Source organism: Excalfactoria chinensis, chromosome 2, assembly GCF_039878825.1.
Source record: "Excalfactoria chinensis isolate bCotChi1 chromosome 2, bCotChi1.hap2, whole genome shotgun sequence".
Lineage (NCBI taxonomy): Eukaryota > Metazoa > Chordata > Aves > Galliformes > Phasianidae > Excalfactoria > Excalfactoria chinensis.
In genome coordinates, this window is record NC_092826.1 from 112,389,350 (window position 1) to 112,409,098 (window position 19,749).

Below are 19,749 nucleotides of genomic sequence, written 5' to 3' on the forward strand. Positions count from 1 at the left end.
GCTCCCTTAAATTCAGTTTTAAGATCAATGTCATACTGTTTCTATGTAATCTAGAGAACTGTAGTATTTTTCCTCAGATGGAAGACTGAACTGCATCTGATTCTCCAAGCTCCGCTGACGGCTCTCCTTGACTTTTGAAACTGATCTGTCCTCTGTTTTAGACAAATAATGCTATTTCAGAAATGTCTCATTAATATAAACAATAACAGTATTGATGTTTTTTCTCCTGACGCTGTAGCAGCCATATATAAGATCTGTTGTTACTGTGATCATGCTGAGTTACTGTAAGCACAAAGAATGCATCATCACTGGGCAATAATTTTGCCAGACCATGGCTGCGACTTTGCCCTCTGAGGGCTGTCTGTAAGCAGATAATACTGTTGAACTAGACAGAAGGATTTACAATGAGCCTCTTTTTAATTATCATGTGTAACTCTAGGGAGCTTTTCAACAAAATTCTCTTTGAGTAATTTTAATATGTTTCTAAAAGACTTAAAGTGATATAGGTCCAGAAGCAGAATAATATGTGTTGCTATTTTTAAATGCTGGTATAAAACCCCAGCTGCGCAGCTTTGTCTGCATTCGTATTTTATTAATCAGTCCATTTTAACGTCCTCACTTTTCTCTCTCCCTTTCTCATTCTCTTCCTCTTAAGTCCCCGCTCAGCTGCTTCCCAGAGACCATTTTAAAATTAATTCAGATGATTTTAGATGATCATTTCTCCTGTGACTATCATTACAAGACTATCCTCTTGGTGAACCAGTACTGGAGGCAGTAATTACTTGGAGACCTTGTCTCATTGCTTCCTCCAAGCTAACAATAGTCAGGCCAAATCCTGTTTACTTATTTATAATTTAAATAAATTTAAATGAATGTATCACAGGATAATTGATTTTTGTAATATATATTAAAACAGAAAAGTACTAAGCTCCAGATGTTTTTTCCGAGAGGGAGATGACATAGATCATTGGTACCTTTAGTAACAAACTTTTCAACTGAGAAAATCATGCATCTGTGATGTATTTGCTTTGGCCTGTTGGGCATCTGAAGCAATTAATCTCCTGTGATTGGTGGCCAGCTCTAACTAACAGGTTTGGATACTCCACTGAGCCTGAAATTGTTCCTGGCAGACCACCAATTTTAAGTGGGTCTAACATTGGTTCAGGTTAAACACTTTGGATGACAGTCATTAGTTCCATTCAGCACAACGGTTAATGAGACATCTAGCCATAATTTGTGCACTCAACTAGTTAAACAAGAGCAAAAAGTCTGATTTTATTGACAGACAAAAAGGAAGCAATCACATTTCAAATGTTTCTGCTTACTTGATTCTTCTTTTGTTTTCTTTTACAGTTGTCTTGTGGATCACTATCTATAGATTGAGAGCCAGTAACATCAGTGTTGGCAATTAGCCTGAGATTAGTAACAAAAAATCGATTTCTGAGCTTCCTTAGGGATAAAGTCATGCTTGTCTCCCTTCCTAAAGGCATGGTGACAGTGTTCATACTTCTCATTTTCCCTGGACCTCTGGTATGTTCATAGTGCTGCTCCACCCAGTCTGCACTGGCAAAGCTTCATTCAATGAGAGGTTCCCATTAGACTTTCTTTAGTGGAATGCTCCTAAACTGAAGGATCTTGAAGAATATTTATGATACTATGTTAAATCTCTGACAGCTTTTCCTTAGAGTATAGTTTACAAGTGAGGAAAAATGTATGTCTTCTTAGTGTTTCAGTCATCTTTCTTGATAACCAGTACCGAAGAACAGTAGTACTAAGGAATAGCTGACAGCTGATATCTAACATATATGAACTGAGGGAAATCTTCACATGTAGGATATACGTATGGTACTACCAGGTCATTTCTTCAGTCATACCTGTTACTGCACCATAACATATACCCCCATTCTATTATTAGCTAATTTTGAGTAAATATAAAATAATTTAATGGGAGATAAAAGCACATTTTTAACAAACTGTTTGGAAAAAAAGAAAGATCTCATACTAATAGCAACTTTTCTGTAGCATTTTTCATCTTGTGAGCAAGAATTAATTTTAAATTGCATATACCTTCCCATTTTATCTGGATGATGGAGTGATTAAACATGAGGGATTGTTTAGTTTACATATTTTGTTCAACCTGTGCATGCATTTACGCTGTTAAAAATATTAGTCAATTAAGACACTCTGTTAACTTAAATCCTTTAAAAAGCTTACTTGAAGTCAATAGCATTACTCTTAGAGTGTAATATAGAGCAGATGTGGAAATATCTGCAAGATCAGGATCTTATGTTGGCATTTTCTATGGGGCACACCATACTTTTCATTTTAGTAATGTAAAATATCTGACAAATGTCAGGTGAAATATGCAATTTCTGAAAATACATACAGTACCTCAAAGAGTTCAGCTAACAGTTTTCTACATGAAAATAATAAACATAATTAAAAATAATAGATATAATTTAAACATCCAACCTAAAACATCGAGTTGATTATTTTAAAAGGCTCCGAATAACATATCCCGGGTACCATGACTCTTCTTCCAGAGCAGTGACATTTTTCTAAGTCATAGAATCATAGAATTATCCAGGTTGGAAAAGACCTCAAGGATCATCAAGTCCAACTGCTGGCTAACAATAGTACACTAACTCTAACAACCCTCTGCTAAATCGTATCCCTGAGCACCACATCCAAACGGCATTTAAACACATCCAGGGACGCTTTTAAACACATCCAGGGACGGTGACTCAACCACCTCCCTGGGGAGCCTATTCCAGTACCTAACTACCCTTTCTGTAAAGAAGTGTTTCCTAACGTCCAACCTAAACTTACCTTGGTGCCATTTCCCCTCGTCCTGTTACTTGTCACCAGTGAGAAGAGACTTGCCCCGCAAGTTGTTGTACACAACTTAAGAAATATCTTCACTGTCCTCTTGAACAGTGTCTTAGACGTCCAAGCCTAGAATGAAAACTTTACATGATGCTGTTAGTTGTATCTGGATTACTTTTTCCTTACATCTCTTTTTCTTCTATTTCAGGAAAATAATAAATCCACCAAAGTTTCCCATTTGCTGCCTAGATGTCCTACAAACAGATTGTGTGATACTTCTGGTTGCTCCTTGTATGTCCCATCATAACCAATGATTCTTAGTGCTATATTTTTTTCCCATCTAGCTATTAAAAATGGCAGACAGAATTATGCCACAGAAGATTTGTTTGGAAAACCTCATTCACAGTCTGCACATATGCTCAAGGAGACAAGCCCATTTCTTAAATACATCAGTAGTTTAGGAGGAACCTGTGATAAATCTAAACCATGAAAAATATTTTGATGAGCTGAGGCTAATAATGCATCCTTGCCTCTTGTGCTCCAGCAGAAAAAGGCAGTCACAGTCTTGTGACAGTGAGCATTACATGAAGCTATACTTACTGTGCTGCTGCATGTTGCCAGGTGTAAACATTTTGGAACATTACAAATCGACACTCATTTTGATAACGGATAATTTGCAGTGCTGCACTATTAATTACACTTATAAGTGATTAATACAACATTCTCATTTTGTAAATATGCAGTTGAGAGGCAATAAGTTGAGGAGATGTGTGTCCCTACTGGTGTGATAAATATTTATGTGCTTTCTGTCCTATTTTACCAATATGAGTTGGCTTTCTTTCAGTCCTTTCTGTGACTATCTGGGTAAGAGGTTTAAAACAAGTTACCACCAGCTATGTTAGTCTACATACAGGAACAGCTGCTTTCTGTGTATTCAGTTTTCCATATGGGGCTACAGTAGAACACCACAGTGCCTTTATGAATGCTTTGCCAGACAAGGTGTTAGATATCTGATTTCTCACTCAAGGATGCTGAGCACACTCGCATGCTATGAAAATGAACCACTTCTCAGCTTAGGGCTGGAAATCTTAATGAAAACTGCTTTGAACAGGGCTTCTTCACAACCACATTGTCTAGCTGTCCTGTCAGTATAGGCAGGGAGGTAATGCAGATGGTGGAAGTCATAGGCCAGCTCTCTGCTACTGAAGGCAGACACATCTGAAGCATCCTTTCCAAGCTTGCAAAGGCAAAGACCTTCAAGCAAAAAGCCATATTTTAAGTTTCTTTTCTTTTTCTTTTTCTTTTTCCTTAAATTTAAATTTTGTCAGGTATTGCTTTGTTTTTGAATTCTCTGTGGGTCTGTTTGTTCCTGACCAGTGGTTTTGGAGACTGCTTGGCATTTGTGACTCACAATGTGAACGCCTGCTTTTTTGCATTCCCAGGGGCACTGGTAAAATTGGAGCTGTTATATACAAGCTCTGTACTTCTCCACAATTTAGGGCCAAGAGAGATTATTATATTGTCTAGTCTGATGTCCTGTGTGCCAGTGGCTATTAGATATTGTAGATATACCTTGAGGCTGAGACAGTTACTTTCATTGGCGCATGGTGTTTTATTCCTTGAGAAGCCGAACTGCTGTGTGTCTGAAGCAGTATCCGAGACTCTTGCAATCCTTGAGAACCTATTAGTCCTTATATGTCCAGATAATCACAATCTCTGCAAAAATTCACCATCCTTGCCAATTTGAGCTAGAAAATTCTCTACTCCTCTTGGACTTGACTAAATTCAGACCTGGGCATCAGATGTCTAAGATCATTTTCTGCGTCAATTTACTCTCTTCCTGGCTACAGCAAAATGAATAATCCATGCTTCAAGGGAATGGAAAACTTCTACTGCAGAATATATCAGGACAAATATCCTCTGGGAGGAATGGGAAAGGATTCTTCCTCACCTCTGTAGTCAGCCAACTGGAGCCCTTGAGTACAGAATTTGATTATACTCATTACCTTAATGCCAACCTGCAAATGTCTGAGTGGGAAGGGTGTAATTCAAGCCATCTTGTTTCAACCATAATGGAAGAAGTTGCATAGATGTGACATTCTAATGGATGTAGGGCTTGAGGGATCACTAGGGAATGTTGCCTGACATGACCCTCCTTCCCTCCTTGTTTGAAGCTCCTTTAGCCATTAGTTCTCCCAGAAGCTGAAGTATAGCCAATATTTAAGAGAGAAAGACAGTTTTTAGGACAGTATCAAGCAACGATGAGTGCACCATCTCCCTTTGTAAGCTCTTACAGAGTTTAATTACCTTTACTGCTAGGAAACTGCATCTGATTTCAAGGTTGATTACATCTAACCTTAAACTTCCAGTCAGTGGATTTAGTTGTGCTTTTGTCAGCAAGAGTGAAAAAGCTCACCGCTGTCTGTTGTCTTTTCCGTGTATCCTCAACCTTTCCTTGAGTAAGTGGAATATGCCCAGCTCCTTAAGCCTCCCATCACAAGACATGTGCTTGACTTGCAAACTATTTGGATATTCTCCAGTATTTTCTCAACTTCTTTACAGTGCAAGTACCAGAACTGTGCTTGTTATTTTAGGAACATGCAAGGACTGTGCTGGGTCCTTGCCATAGCTTTGCACTGAGATCTTGTGCTAGGAGTGATTATCCAGGGTAATCACTTTTTTGTCATTCCTCAAGTCACTGCTTTTTGAGACAGTACTCATTCCTACAAGCTTTTGTTCCCCAGAGGTATTAATTTGCATTTGAATGCATTAAAATAAATTTAGTGTGCAGCCTGCTGGACAGTGATCATTTAGCCAAATCAAATCACTGCAGAAGCAATATATCTTCTTTATTTACTGTGCTAAAATACACTGTGTCATATACAAGCCTTAAAAGCACAGATTTTATCTTGGCCTGTACTGCTGAAAACAATATAAAATTGTATTAGATAAAGACTGTTTCTGGCTCTGCTGGGATAGCTCCCCACATTGAATGAAACCTCCCCATTAAAAGACTACATTTTAAAATTTGTCAGTGAGACGCTTCTTAATCCCCATAATGGGTGAGCTGTTAATTCTGTGTAATGCAAGACTGGAAATCAAAATGTCATATGGTATTAAGCCAAGTGCCTTACAGAAATCCAAGTCTGTCCTATCCGTACAACTACTTTTATTTTATATAAATCTCCTAAATAACCAAAAACTCCACTGGAATGTCTGACAAGATCTAACCCCTACTAATTCAGTTTGATTAGCATGAAATATATCTATTTTCCAGTTCTTTCTCTAATATTTAAGCATCCCAGAAATGCACACTGTTTTGTGAGCTGCCCAAGCACCAGTTTCAGGCAGTGGATGGTGCATAGCAGAAAACTGTTCTTCACCACTTACATTTTTCTCTAAATCAGAGCTAGGTGGAGTATGAGCTGTACAAGTTGCACTTATTTACAGCTGCTGTTTCTCTTTCAAAGCTAATGAATTATTGACAGTCTAAGGATTTTGTGTTATATAAACCAGAAGCTCTATTCTTTAATACAGAACAGCTCCTCGCTATGTACAAAGGGGAGTGTGTGCAAAGCTGGCAAGATGGTTCAGTATGACAGAACTTGTCAAATACAAGAAATCAGGAACTACTGGTACGTCTTGAAGAGATTATTTCAGATCCAATCCTCCAGCCCTTGTAAGCTCAGCATCACGAAGCAAGATGGACTCCAAAACAATGCATATTGCTACCAGAGGTACCAATGGAAATTACAAGATGAAAAGGATTTGTGGTGGCCCTCCGCAAAGATCACTTCTCTCCATTATTCTTCTTGGGACAAAACCTCAGCAACTACAAATGCAGTGACGGTGCCCATGAGAGGAGCACAAAATTTGATGACATCACTGACCTACGGAGGCAGTAGAAGCAGATACCCAATTTACAAACACAACTATAGTGTGAACACTGGAATTGGTGTTGCTTTTAGAATTCCCACGATGCATCATTTCACGCGTTTTGCTGCTGTTATGTTATGCAGATTATTGCTGTGGTCCCCGTCTGTGTCTTCCAATTGAGCACAGAGTAATGTCAAGGAGAACGTCCCACTGACACATATATTTGCACTGTCCGCTACAAAAATTTATAATGGCCCATGAACAGAAAAAAATACTCCCTCTAAACTCTTACACACATATGGCTTGAGATAAGGTAATGAAATGATTTAGTTCTTGGATGTATCTACTTTTAGCATATGGATTTCATATGCTGTTGGCTATGAAAAAAATGAACCCTCTAGTAAAAGGAATATTAGTAAATGGATAAGAAGAAGGTCACTCCGTTTATTTCAGCACTGGAAGAAGAGTTGGTTTTGCACAAGGTTGTGAATACGTGGATAGCTTTAAGGACTGGTAATACCAGATCATCCTTTGATTTAGCCATTTAAATATTTTGTTAACGTTCATAATTTTTTTAGAGTCTGATCCTGTGAAGTCATATTTGCATGAATAAACCTTATTCACAGACTGTCTCGATGAATTACATTGGTTCATTTGCATCGGAAAAAAATAACCAGGATGGTAGTACTGGCTTATATATATATATTATTTGAGTTTATATTTATAAACTCTGATCAAAATTATTTTATGAGGTAAAGTTAAGAACCATCTGGCATCACCTGTCATTTCATGCTGCTTAATTTCAATAGCTATGCATAAAAGTCAGCAAGTATTAGCAATTTCTTTCTTATCTGAGGGCAGCCAAATGACCTTCTCCATTAGACTTATATTCCTTCCTAAGAGAGGATTACTCTTTTGACTTCTATTTATCATATGAAATGGACGTGTGAGACAATAAGCCTATGAGAAATCCACTAGTGTGGCTGGTCATGGCGCATGCTCTCAAGAGTGAAGTTTCTTCCACCAAGAATAATAGCACATTCTTCCTACAACACACACAGACAACTGAGGGGGAGCATGACATCAGCTGTATTTCAGTTCTTACAAATCTCTGACATTTTTAACAGCAAGTAGCTGTGCATCACTTTATAGTAATCTTCCTAAGAAAAAAAAAATTACTTTCTTTTCCTTCACAAAGATATACTAAACACCCATTAATTCCAGCTGAAGTTACAGATGCTTAGCTGCTCTCAGGAGCGAGTCTTTGAATACAAACCTTCAAACCAGCTACTCGCATGCTGCCGGTCAGAAAACTTCTTTTAAGAACTGCAGAACTGAGATTTCATCAACAAGAATAAATATTTCTGTCCTTGGGGATGTTTTTCTTTCTTAGTACAAGGAATCACGCACAAGTCAACAGGATGAATAACACCACGGGTAATGTGGCAAGTAAAGTCATGCAAGCTGGGATCCATCTTCCCTTATACTGTTACAATAATTATATAAATGATTCAGTCCACAAAATGCTTCTAGAGATTCAATTTTAAAGGGAATTTACCACAATGGCGAGATGGGATTTTTATCTAATCAAAGAATTATCTTTTGCTGTTTACCCAAATGAAAAGATCGGACAAGCTTTTTCATTTAAAAAATACTTTGCAGCAAGTCACTCCAAGGAGATTTTCAGTGCCTCTGATATGAATACTGTACTGTGGCTACGGTCTAACAAGTGCATCCACCCTGGGTGCCGTACCCTGTTGTCTGATGCCTACATTCTGAACAGTAATAAGTTTAATTTGAAAAGAAATAGATCCTGCATTATAGATTTTGGGTTCTCAGCAACTATCTAAATGAATGTCTTAAAATGAATCTAAGCTTCAGTCTGAGGAATAAAAATCTCAGAGCCTGAGAATCTCATTGTGTCCCAATGAGAAACTCATTGCATGCCCCTTTGTAAACAACACAAGGCTGGCAGCCTGGTCATGGCTCCTCCTAGTGCTGCCTTTGGGGCAATACCCAACCCATTGTCAGCAGGAATGTGGGCTCATGTGCTGAGCTTTTGGGTGGTTTTTTTTTGTGTGATTATGTCCTCAGAGCTGAGTTGAGTCAGTCAGAGAATGAGAGGAACATGTAAGAAACTGACAAAAGTGATTTTTTTCAACTTCTGTCATATTTGCTATTTTCTGTTATACCAACAAGAATGTAAAATGGTGACCAGGTATAAAAATGTTTATGAGCCGATTTGCAAATATTCCTAAGAGCAAAGAAGGCAGAGTTTAGTACAATGCAAAGGTCTGATCCTACATTATCTTGTCAGTATGATTCAGACAAATTATTCAGGGGGGTATTTACTTGGTTAGAGGTTCTCAGGATTGAGTCTTAATGATGGAGAATGGCATTTAGCAGCTTATTTATAGTGTATTTTTCTTTCTTACTCCTGAAATAGACCACCTATCCATGGTCATAACAATTGTCCCTCTGACCCAGCAGTTTCTCTTTAAAATGGCCTACATGAAGATAACACGGGTTTGTTTAGTTAGAGGCAAAAAACACTACTAAGGAAATTCAAGCCAATTCCTTTTCTGCTCTGTGTAGCATTTAAGAAGACTTTCACCCTAAAGCAAATAAACCAGATATAAAATGAAGACGATTCTTTCCCAAATCCTCTTTCTGAAGGCATTGTCAGTGGGAGACAGCCCAGACGAACCCTTCCTGCACAAGGTAAAATGGGAAGTTCACTTTTCATAGCTCACATAGAGAAGTGCCAAATGAAGTCTAATTGAGTGACAGAAAACCACTGGTAATGTTCCTTCAAGCTTAATCTGAATGTTCATTTCACAGAAGCACCCCTCTGGGTTAGAGGAGAAGCCCACTCTGGTAAAATCAAAGCAGGGATTCTACACATGACCGTGGCAAAGTGTTGGTTGGGTTAGGTGCAGAGCAGGCTCGTCTACTGCAGCCAAAATGGTGTGGCAGCAAGTTGGCCAAATCGAGTATTATCAGCTGGCAGTAAGAGTTTAATTTTTTATTCTTTCATTCACATTGGCTATGCAACAAGCCTTATTCAGGATCTGCGGAGGAACCGGGAGGGCACCGGGGCGAGAGCTGGGGCACCCCCAGGAGCCCCCTCGCACACCAGCCTCGGAACCTGCGAGGAGAGCCCAGAGCATCCCGGCCTGGAGGGGAGCGGCATCCCGCCAGCATCACCGCTCCGGGGGAGCATCTCCCGCCGTGCCTGCGGGAGCGCGAGGGGAGTCTCCTCCTTCCCTCCCTGCCTCCTGCTCTGCTCTCTCCTCCCTCCCGCTGCCTACAGCCGCAGCGCAGGGCAGGCGGGAGCGGCGGCGGCGGCAAGGCAGAGCCGCCCGGCCCGGCGGAGGCAGGAGGGCGGGCGGGCGGTGGCTGCTCCCCGGCCCCGCCGCCCCGGCCCCGGCCCCGGCTCGGCCGCGCCGCCGGCAGGCTCCGCCCGGCGCTCCCATGGCGCGGCGGCTCCGCGCCAGGTGAGGCTGCGCTGCCTGTTGCGCCGCGCCGAGCGGAGCCGAGCCGCACCGAGCTGAGTCGCACCGCGAAGTTTTGCGGGAGGCGCCGCCGCTCTGCGATGTGAGTTGCGGGGTCCTGCGGGCACGGTTTGGGGGAGGCGGCACCACGAGAAAAGTCGACGGGGAGGGAGGGAGGCGAGCAGCGCTGCTACTGCTGCTGCTGCTGCTGCTGCCGCTGCCGCCGCTGCCCAGGGGCTGCCGTACTGTGCCGGGGCTGGGGCTCAGCCGAGGCAGCGAGGGAAGGGGGAATTAAGGGGCGGAGGCTGCGGGGAGTGGGGCTGCCACCCGCAGCCCTGGAAAGACGAGGAGGGGAAGCTTCTATTCCCGATCCCGAAAAGCAAAGGAAAAAGCTCCCGCCGCCCTGCCCGGGTTTCCAAGGCGCCCGCTCACCGCCGAGGTCGCGCCGATCCGCATGCGGGCGGCGGCTGGGGCGCGGAGCGAAGGGAAGACGCCGTTGGTGTTGCCGTGGGATTTTTCCACTTTGAGACCTACCCGGACCAGTTGCTACGGAGCAGGCGGAGGTGATGGGGAGGAGAGCTGCTCCCTCCGAAAGCGAGCAACAAATGGCAGCGGGGGCGGTGGTGAAGCTGGCCATGGCCAGGTGAGCTGCACCGCCCGCAGCCCCGTAGGGCAGTGGAGCGGGGGGCGCTGCGGTCTCCGGGCGCAGCCGCAGCCCCCCGGAGTGTTCCGTGTGCGCGGCGTCGGGCTGCGGGCGGAGGGGAACCCCCGGCGGAGCACGGCCGGGACCTTAGAGCGGCACGGAAATGTCAGGCGGCCGGCAGAGCGTGTGTGCTGGGTGCTGTGCGGGTAGCAGCAAGCTGTGCCCTCGCCTTTCTGGGAATCTGTGCGTCCAAAATTTCCCCTCCCCAAAAATTCAGGAGGTGTATCGGATGTGCCAGCGGGATTTTTTCTTTTCCTTCTTGGCTCTTTCCCTTAAAATTTAGAAGATTTTAGAGCATTGGTCAGAAAATCGCGAAGCCCTTCAGGCTGATGGTTATCACCCAGACTTGCTGAGCATCCCTAGAGAGCAGAAATGGTGTGATTATGGAAAGAGAACAGTAGGATAACTTGAGAAGCATGGAGAAGCCAACTCCTCACAGAGTCGGAATGAAAACCGAGCAACCAACGTATAGTGTTTGTCTAAAAGAAATGAGCCCAGAGGTATTTCCATACATATGGAAATGACAAAATAAGAAACATGAGAGGACTGTAAATACCTAAAAATTAATAACAATGACAAATTGTTACACATTTGGCAAGGAAAGAAAAATGAGTGTTTTTAGAGCTTCTGACTCTTCCTAGGACGGCCTCTTCTGAGTGCTGAACAGTGGCAGGGAATAATTTCTTCTTGTGGTAATCTGTCTAACAATTTGTGCATTTAAATTGCAAGGTGTGTGTGCCATACAAAGCAGTAACTGGAAGGCTTTGATACAGAAAACTACTGCGTTCCGCTGGCTTATGTGTTGCTATTTTTCTTAGCAATTTAATTAGAAAGGACAGACACATAATGGGCTTCAGCTTTGATTTAGAGGGAAAGAAGAAAGTGATTAAGCTGTAGAATAAACTAATTTGCAAGACCTTTGCTGCATTCAGTCTAGTTTTCTAGTCGAGTTTCTGTATCTCGCTTGGAATTAACGCTAGCGGTGTGATTGCTGAGCTGGTTCTGCAGCCCTTGCTTCTGTGAGTTGCTGTGGGTTTCTGAGGGATCACTCCTACAGGTAGTACTACAGTGACTTAAGGCAGCAGAATTGGCCCCATTGTCAGACAGTCCTGCACACAGTGCGCTGAGGGTATATGCCTCTTGGCCCTGATGGGAGGTCCCTGGCTGTGGTAAGGGAACACCTTGGGTCTGAGTCTGAATTTCTTGCATTTATTCAGCTGTTGCTGCTGAGGTTACCACTCTAAGGTCTGCTGTAAGGGAGCACTGCCTATTGTGTGAGCAGGATGAGCTTTCTGTGGCTCATTGTGGCTTTCCTTTGGCTTGGAGCGAGCTGAAGCTGCTCAGCATCTCAGAGAATAGGACCAGAGTCATCAAGGAGGAGGATCAGATCTGCAGCTGTCAAGAATCAGCATGTTTTGGCTCAAATTAATCAAATTTGTTAAAAAGAAATATCTTTTTAATAGTTGTAGATGTTTCCATGGGAGCTTTGCTACTACATGAAAAGAATCGTAAGGTGTTGTGGTTTGCCTCTGCCATGTGCTTTGCAGGGTTTTATTTAAAGTCTTTTGGAAGAGAGGAATCTTTTCCTGCTCATGCTGAAGCTACGTTAGAACCTGGCTACCTTCAGAACAACTGCATCATAAGACAGCTCAGGAAATAATCTCCCAGCAGTGGAACTGGAGCTTATGAAACTGGTCTTTTTTACAGTGCAGACTTGAGTGTCAAACCCCAGAGAACATGCATTGCTCTACTACATAACCCACCTTTAGATGCTCACTTTCAATAATAAGGCACTTCTAAATCTTGCTTTTAAGGAGTTTCATGTTATACCATTCCATATATTTATATGCCTCAAGCAAGGGATTATCTCTGTCAGGAATGATTCAAAAGTTTTAATGAAATGAATCCTTTAAGAAGCAGGAAAATGTAGGAATATTTGTTGTTTCCATTTCAATTGATGAGGTGGACAAAGGAAGGAGCATTTCTCAATGTAGAATACTGTGGTTTTGATCACTTGCAGGATTTCTGTGTAGCTGCCATCCTTGTTCTTTGCATGTAAGTTCTTTGGATCAGTCCTGACTCGAGAATGTGAATTAAATCAGTGTTTTGTGCCCAGCAAATTCATCCTTGTGGTTTTACTTCACCCAGTGATTTTTTTTTTAGTAGGCACGAGAACAACTCTTACAAAGCTCTGAAATCCAGAAACTTATAATGCAAAGAGAACCTTATTTAAAAAAAATACTATTTGAGCCAAGAATAAATTATTGGAGTTCATGGAAAGTATAGCATTTACCTTGGCCTGTTTGACCAACTCTTTTTAAATATTAGCTTATTTACTAAAAGTCATCTCCTGAAAGTGCAGATTGGGTTGGATACTTCAGCACTGATACAAATCAAAAGTTGATACATCTACAGGAACTCCAAGCAATAAGGATATATGAAGTTCTCAGCACACTCAATATTTTTAGATAGATTACTGCCATAGGCGCAAGTTATAAGCAAGAGTGCCTTCTGGTCTTAAATGCAGTGTGCTGCAGGTGAGGTAGCATCACATTCAGAGGTCCTCTCTCCTAGCAAACTTAAATTTCTGCTTCTAGTTTTAATCCAGTGTCTTTCCTTAAAGAAGTCTCTGTACTTCCTCTGTTCTGGTGCAGTGTGTTGGCCTTGGTGCACACTGAATGTCTGTGTGCGTCGGAGGGAAAGCAGTGCAGTGTGGAACTGGTTCTACTCTTGGCTTTGATTATGTTCATGCCCTGGATAAGAAGTTGCCAAACGCACTGTGGAGGAGGTTCTTGTTATTTCATAAATACTAAAGATTCATCTTCCTAATGAAGGTTTCTGTGGTAGCTGGTGTCCATGTGCCCATATTTGCTGTTAATGTTTGGCATAGTTTATCCCTATTGATGAGACTGTGTTTAGAGCCTGTGCTGCCGTGAGTCTAACAGCGACCTAGGCTGAACCTGGAACAAAACAGTACTTAATGCTGCTGACCAAGAAATAACTTTTATTCCTGTCCCCTAGATATTTTAATGCTCTATCAAGTTCCTTCAGCAAGCAGGTTTGTTTTTAAGTTAGTTTCATTCTGTGCTGACTTAAGCACTGGACATGGAGAAAGTCTTTTGCCGTTTGGATTGCTTTCCCCCACCCCAGTCTTGCTTCCCATCAGCAAGGAAGTGGCAACGGTAGCTGTAACGTGTCTGTGGATGCTTGTTTTCTTTGTTTGTTTGTTTTTTCTCTCTGGTGAACTTCTTAAGGATGAAAAGAAATGAAAAGAGAGAAATGGGAACAGACAAAGTAGGCCAGATGCCTTAGAAATGGGAGAAAAGCAAAAGACAGCAAGGAAAAAAGCTCCAGGTGAATGGTTGAGTTGAGCCTTTCAGAAAGATGAAGCATTTGGTATGACTGTAGCACAGCCCTTTGGTTTGGCTTGCTGTGCTGGGGCTCGCCCAGGGACTTTGGGGAAGACAATGTGGTTGGGCACATTTACTTGTTTTCATTGAGTAGGAACCTTGCTGAGGGAATAGGCTGAGCTTTCTGTGCCTCCGCTCCACAGACTGAGAGGAGATAAAAGTGCCTCTTGAGTAAATGGTGCTGGAAAAGGGCCTTTTCAGAGAGACATTCAACAGAGTAATTGGAATTTTTACTTAAACGGAGTTGAAAATTAGCACTACAGATCTTTATGCGCTTGACCATGGTTTACCTTTGCTTTTCAGGATCACTCCAAATACTTTGTGTGTGTTAAAAATACATTTTGTCCCACGTTAATAGCAATTTTGTAAAGCCGCTAACTTGTCCTTTGAAAAGAAGCAGAAAGTTGAACTCTGCCTGCTGAATAGTGCTGTAAAGGTACAGTAACAAGAGAAGGGGAGAGGTGAGAGGTGTGAGCGATAGCACAGAGATGGATTGCTGCTCTAACTAGGAAGTAGGAAAGCAAATGGAAACTACTTATTTATTTAAGGAACAATAAACAGTCTGATTATACAGTAAAAGGGGAGACAAACAATAAACAGAAATCTATGGGAAGGAAATAAGGCACAAGGAAAGTAGAATATGGATGGACAGAGGGTGGGCTTTCATTGGGAAAATGCAATCTGTATAAATCAGTGTAGTGCAGTGCTTCCATAGCAGCCTGACTTCTCAAATGGTGGTAGTGTGAGACAGCACATTCTTCTCTTAGGGGTCGCCTCATGTTCCTGTTTTTCCTTTGGATGCTCAACTGCAGCTAATAGGGCACGTGTTTTAAGGTGCACATCTTGCTAAAAGACTATCCTAAGAGGTGTACAATGTAGGTGCTCTTTTAACGGTGTTATCATTTTCTCTTCTGTCAAAGTTGCACATGTGGCAACTTTGTATGTGTTTCTTATTTTCTTTCATCTAGATTGCAAATGTGTATTACTTGGGTAGGACTTGCTTCCATGTATAATTTGTTGAGAAGCAATTTTGTAATATTTAAAAGTATACACTTCTATGTGCATGTGAAAAATAGGCAGCAAAAACCTTTGGACATTCAGATGAATCGATGCTGTTTACTATTGCAGAATACATCTTAATTAAAAATAAACAAAAGCACTGGGTGTGCAACATTTGGTTCCTGCCAGCGTTCTTCCTCCCTAAAGAATGGAATTTGTAACAATGCTAAGAAAAAGAACTGCAACAAAACCTTCCATGAACATTCTCACTACATCGCATGACATTTAGTGAGCAGCGGTGGTTGTGTATCTGGTTGATGATACTCCAGCTTATGGATATTAAAAAGAACACACAAAAGTTTAAGCAACAGATATTCAGTTTACTGAACTTAGAGCCCATTTGTGGTCCATGTTGAATAATGACAGTGGATTCATTTAGACTTCCATTTGCATTGTTTTTTCAAATTCTTCATCTAGCAGTATTTAAGTATTGTGTTAACTTTACAAAACCCCAGACTTCTCATGTGCTGCTGAAAACAGATACTGAAGTCATTCTGTTGTTGTTGTTTTTTTTAACCTAAAGTTGTGGGTTTGTTGTATTTTTTTTTCTGAAATATGTATCTTCTATTTCCCTCAGTCTGGGCAAAAATGGTGTTTGCTAAGAAGAAAAAAAATAAAATAAAATTGAATAAATATGTGCAAATTTAGGAGATCCAGAAGAAACTAAAAACTCACAGGCAAAGGCTACTCAGCAGGCCAGGACTCGATAAATCCAGGGCTCTCTCTGTCTTATCTGCACGAGTGGCCAGAGTTTGCTGCTATTGTTTTTTCTTTTTCTTTTTTTTTATTGTTTCTAGAGATGCTGCAAATGGTCTTTAAAATTTATTGCGATTATTAAACATAATTTATCCTTATTAGTGTCAAAAGAGAGAATGACCCTTGGTTCCTTCTTCCTGAAGTAAACAGAGTGCAATTGCCACTGCAACCTTCATGTAGTCTGACAGAGTTTCCAACCATCCGTTTTGCCTTTGTTTCCAGTATTGTTGACACCCAGTCCTTGTGATGAAAACTGGTTGCTTTTAAACGCTCTTTTTAACAAAGTTCATAATAGAATGTTACTGTTCTTCCATATGCATCATTGCCAAGCTGCAGCAGCACTAAAAGGGAAAGCATATATCAGAGGATATCTGCTTTCAAGTACTCATTTTTGGATTTTGCTGTTCCCTGGATATGTCTGGTGCTGTTCTGAAGATAATAGTATGTGGATCTTCAGTCCGTCCTGCAAGAATATCTCCTCCTTTTTATAGCTGAGAATTCCAATCTGTTTCAAAGAAAATGATCAACATGACTTTGTAAAGAGGGGTATGAGTGGAAAATTGTCCTTTTCTAGAATCTTCAAATTAAGAATGAAACAACTCCCCAAACAGCAGATCACAGCGTACCTTGGAACTTCACTTGTCACCTCTCAAACATCACAGATGACTAAAGCACACCAGTTCAAATCGAGTAAGAACATCTCACCTTTGATATAAAAGCAGTGCAGGGATGAAATCATACAATCGGTGGGCAATCTTTCCCCTGTGGGTGAGAATTGAGGCAGCTGAGTGAAAAGCTTTGCCCGTGCAGACCAAATTCCATCTCCTATTCTTGTTCTAAGCGTTGTCATTGAAGTGTTAATGGTTACTGTTAAGAGATTCTATCGGTCACTCACTGTTTCCAGAGTCTTTTGTGGTTTTTGCCCTTTGACAGACATCACCGTATATGTATTATGCTCATCATTTTCATCAATTACATGGTATGTTTATTGGCAGCTCTCATGCATAAATAGTTGTTTCGCTAGAGTAGGAGACGACAGGATTTAAGTGTGTGAGAAACCTCAGTCTTTGGCTCAGAAAAAAAATTCGTGATGGATACAAATGGTATTTCAATAACTTTCGATCCAAAAACTTTTCTTGCAAAGCGACACGACTGTTCGTCTTGCCAGTCACGGCAGGTGCTCCATCTGTACAAATACTGCCTAATTTGAACCAGCCAAGCTGAACGGGTTTTTTTTCCCACTATCTGCCACATTCTCAACAAATTTTCTCAGTTCTTTAAACAAGTGTGAGGCAGCAGTGTGGAACAAAATGGACAGAGGCCAAGCAATTCCCTTAATTATAGCAGTTGTGTGGTTTTCTGTTGTTGTTTTTTTTTTTTTTTAACACGTTGAACAAGAACCGTCAACTGTGCAGCGTCAGTATCATTGCAGCTTCCCTTGGCGGTGTGCAAAAAAAAACACCACTTATATGAATCTGTTAAAGATTGAATCCATGCTGTTGCATCATTTACTATCATCTCAACTCTCATTGTCATGCTGCATGAAGAGCTGTGGATGTATCAGCTGCGCGCTGCTCTTTTGATCTGGTTTGCATGGCAGTAACTGATACACTCCTTTGCCTTCTGCCTGTGCTGCCCAAGAATGGTTCTTTCTCACTAGTAATAGGGATATTCGCTGTTACACCTTTGACGCTGACTTCAGTTCACAAATGAGTATTTATTTCTTTTCTTCCAGGCAAAAAGCTGCTGTGCTTGGTGCCTTTCTTGTTATGGAATCAGACTGCAGATTGGATACAATAAGCGATTTATTTATTTAGTTATTTTGCATAAATTTCAGTGTGAGTTTGAGTGAAAACACCGTTCACAATTAGAATGTTTGTGTGGCTGTGTGTCACTGCACACAAACATACCTCTACAGACTCTACCTTCTCCAAAGAATATAGAGAAATTCTCTCCATGCAGTGTCATCTCTGTGCATTTTCTTCTCTGTATTTTCACTGTGACATGCATGACTTGACAAGCAATGCCTTGGTGATAAGTAAATTGCTTTAAAAAGTTTATGGCTGTTTGAGTTAGCTTGGGAAATCATTAGAAAACCATGGGGTGAATGAGGAGGCTGCAGGTTGTTCAGTTCCTTTATTTTCCTCCTGCCATAGAGATGCAGAGCAGGTAATCAGTGGTTTCCATAGGTTCCCAAAAACAGTCTTGCTGACTTCAGTTACTGTGTCTTGGATGTTTGATGCTTTAACAGAGCAGTTTTAATCATGCTTACTAAAGTTACTAGTTTTTAATTCTGCTTCTAAAAGATGTGCATTGCAGTTTTGAATCCTACGTAATCTTGGACTCATGCAGATGGCCACAAATACTCTCAGGCTTGAAGAACAGTGCTTTCCACTTGCTCCATGCAGCATCAGTCACACTTCAGCAGTAGTGAGGGGGGAAGAAGAGGCTGATTCTGTGACCATTTGCCTTTCCATTCAGTTGTCTCCTGTACCAAGGCCTTCCCAATTTCCCATGTATCTGCTGTTTCCTCACTTATATATATATGTATTAGTAGTATCTTTCTTCTAAAAATATTTGCAGTATATGGTTAAAAATGCTGATGAATTAAATAATATCTGTTTTGTATCCAAAATGTGTAAATGCAGATGGGATTTGTATGCAGGAGCTAACCAAGCTCTGCTGGAGTGGAGTCTGTTTCTTCATTTTGGAGCACTCAGTTGCAGGTAAAGAACAGTGACAGCACAACTTCTCAGTGACTTAGATACCGCAATTGACAGAGATTTAATTGGTAAGGATCAGCTATTAGTGAAGTGCAATTCAATATTTCTGCCTAGGGGAAAAAAAAAAACAAAAAAAAAACAAACAAAAAAACATGTTTGTTTTTAATTGCAGATAATGAGCGTGATGTGGTTGGTTGGTATGAGTCAATGCTGGCTGACTGCTGAGGTGAAAGGTTTGTGGTAGTGGAAATCAGAGACTGGGGAAGGGGGGACTTCTTGCTACCAGCAGTCATCTGCAGTTTTGTCACCCACGCCCTTTGCTGTTCATGGAGTTTCCTCCTGGCACTTTTGGATAGAAGGCTTGCTCCTGGAAATAGTTGTTTCATTCTGAATAATAGACTCTAAACTTTATCCCTTCTCCAATATAACTTAGGCTAGACGCTTTTATTTGACAACTTAATAATTGTACCTAAGCTGCCTTTGAAAATATTTTGTGCTTGGATTTTATTAGGCTTGAATGTATTACTTTCTCAAAGGATTTTTATAGTTCTTAGTAAATAAAGAATGAATCTGGAAAAAAAAATATAAAAAAAAAACAAAATTAAAAGTAAGAGCTCTTTGTCTTAACTTCCCAAACAAAATCAATAGGAAAATGTGCTAATTATATTCTCCTTTAATCATTTTCACACCAGAATAGGAAAAAGAAGAGCACCTATGTGTAAGCCTTTTGAAATCTGTTTCCTCTGCCATAGGCTTTGCCTTTTCTGATTAGAGAGAAACACTGTATTCCTCAAATGTGATCAGGAGAAAATTACTATTCAACAACTGTGATAACCAATGAAACATGGGACTGAAAGTCAAGTAACCTGCTGCTCTGCGGCAGGAGTGGTTCTGGAACCTTG

The 19,749-nt window shown here is 41.1% G+C and overlaps 1 protein-coding gene across 2 annotated transcripts in view; it reads left to right on the forward strand.

Annotated features, from left to right (window-relative positions):
- Nucleotides 1–10,162: 10,162 nt before the first annotated feature.
- LRRC3B (leucine rich repeat containing 3B) overlaps nt 10,163–19,749 on the forward strand; it is a 47,999-nt gene continuing 38,412 nt past the window's right edge. Inside the window, exon 1 of one of the 2 annotated variants that reach the window (XM_072329233.1) lies at nt 10,163–10,299. The gene's annotated coding sequence lies outside the window, so the exon portion shown is untranslated. Of the gene's footprint in view, nt 10,300–10,413; nt 10,840–19,749 lie in introns of those variants that run through there. The other variant, XM_072329232.1, reaches the window with a different exon arrangement.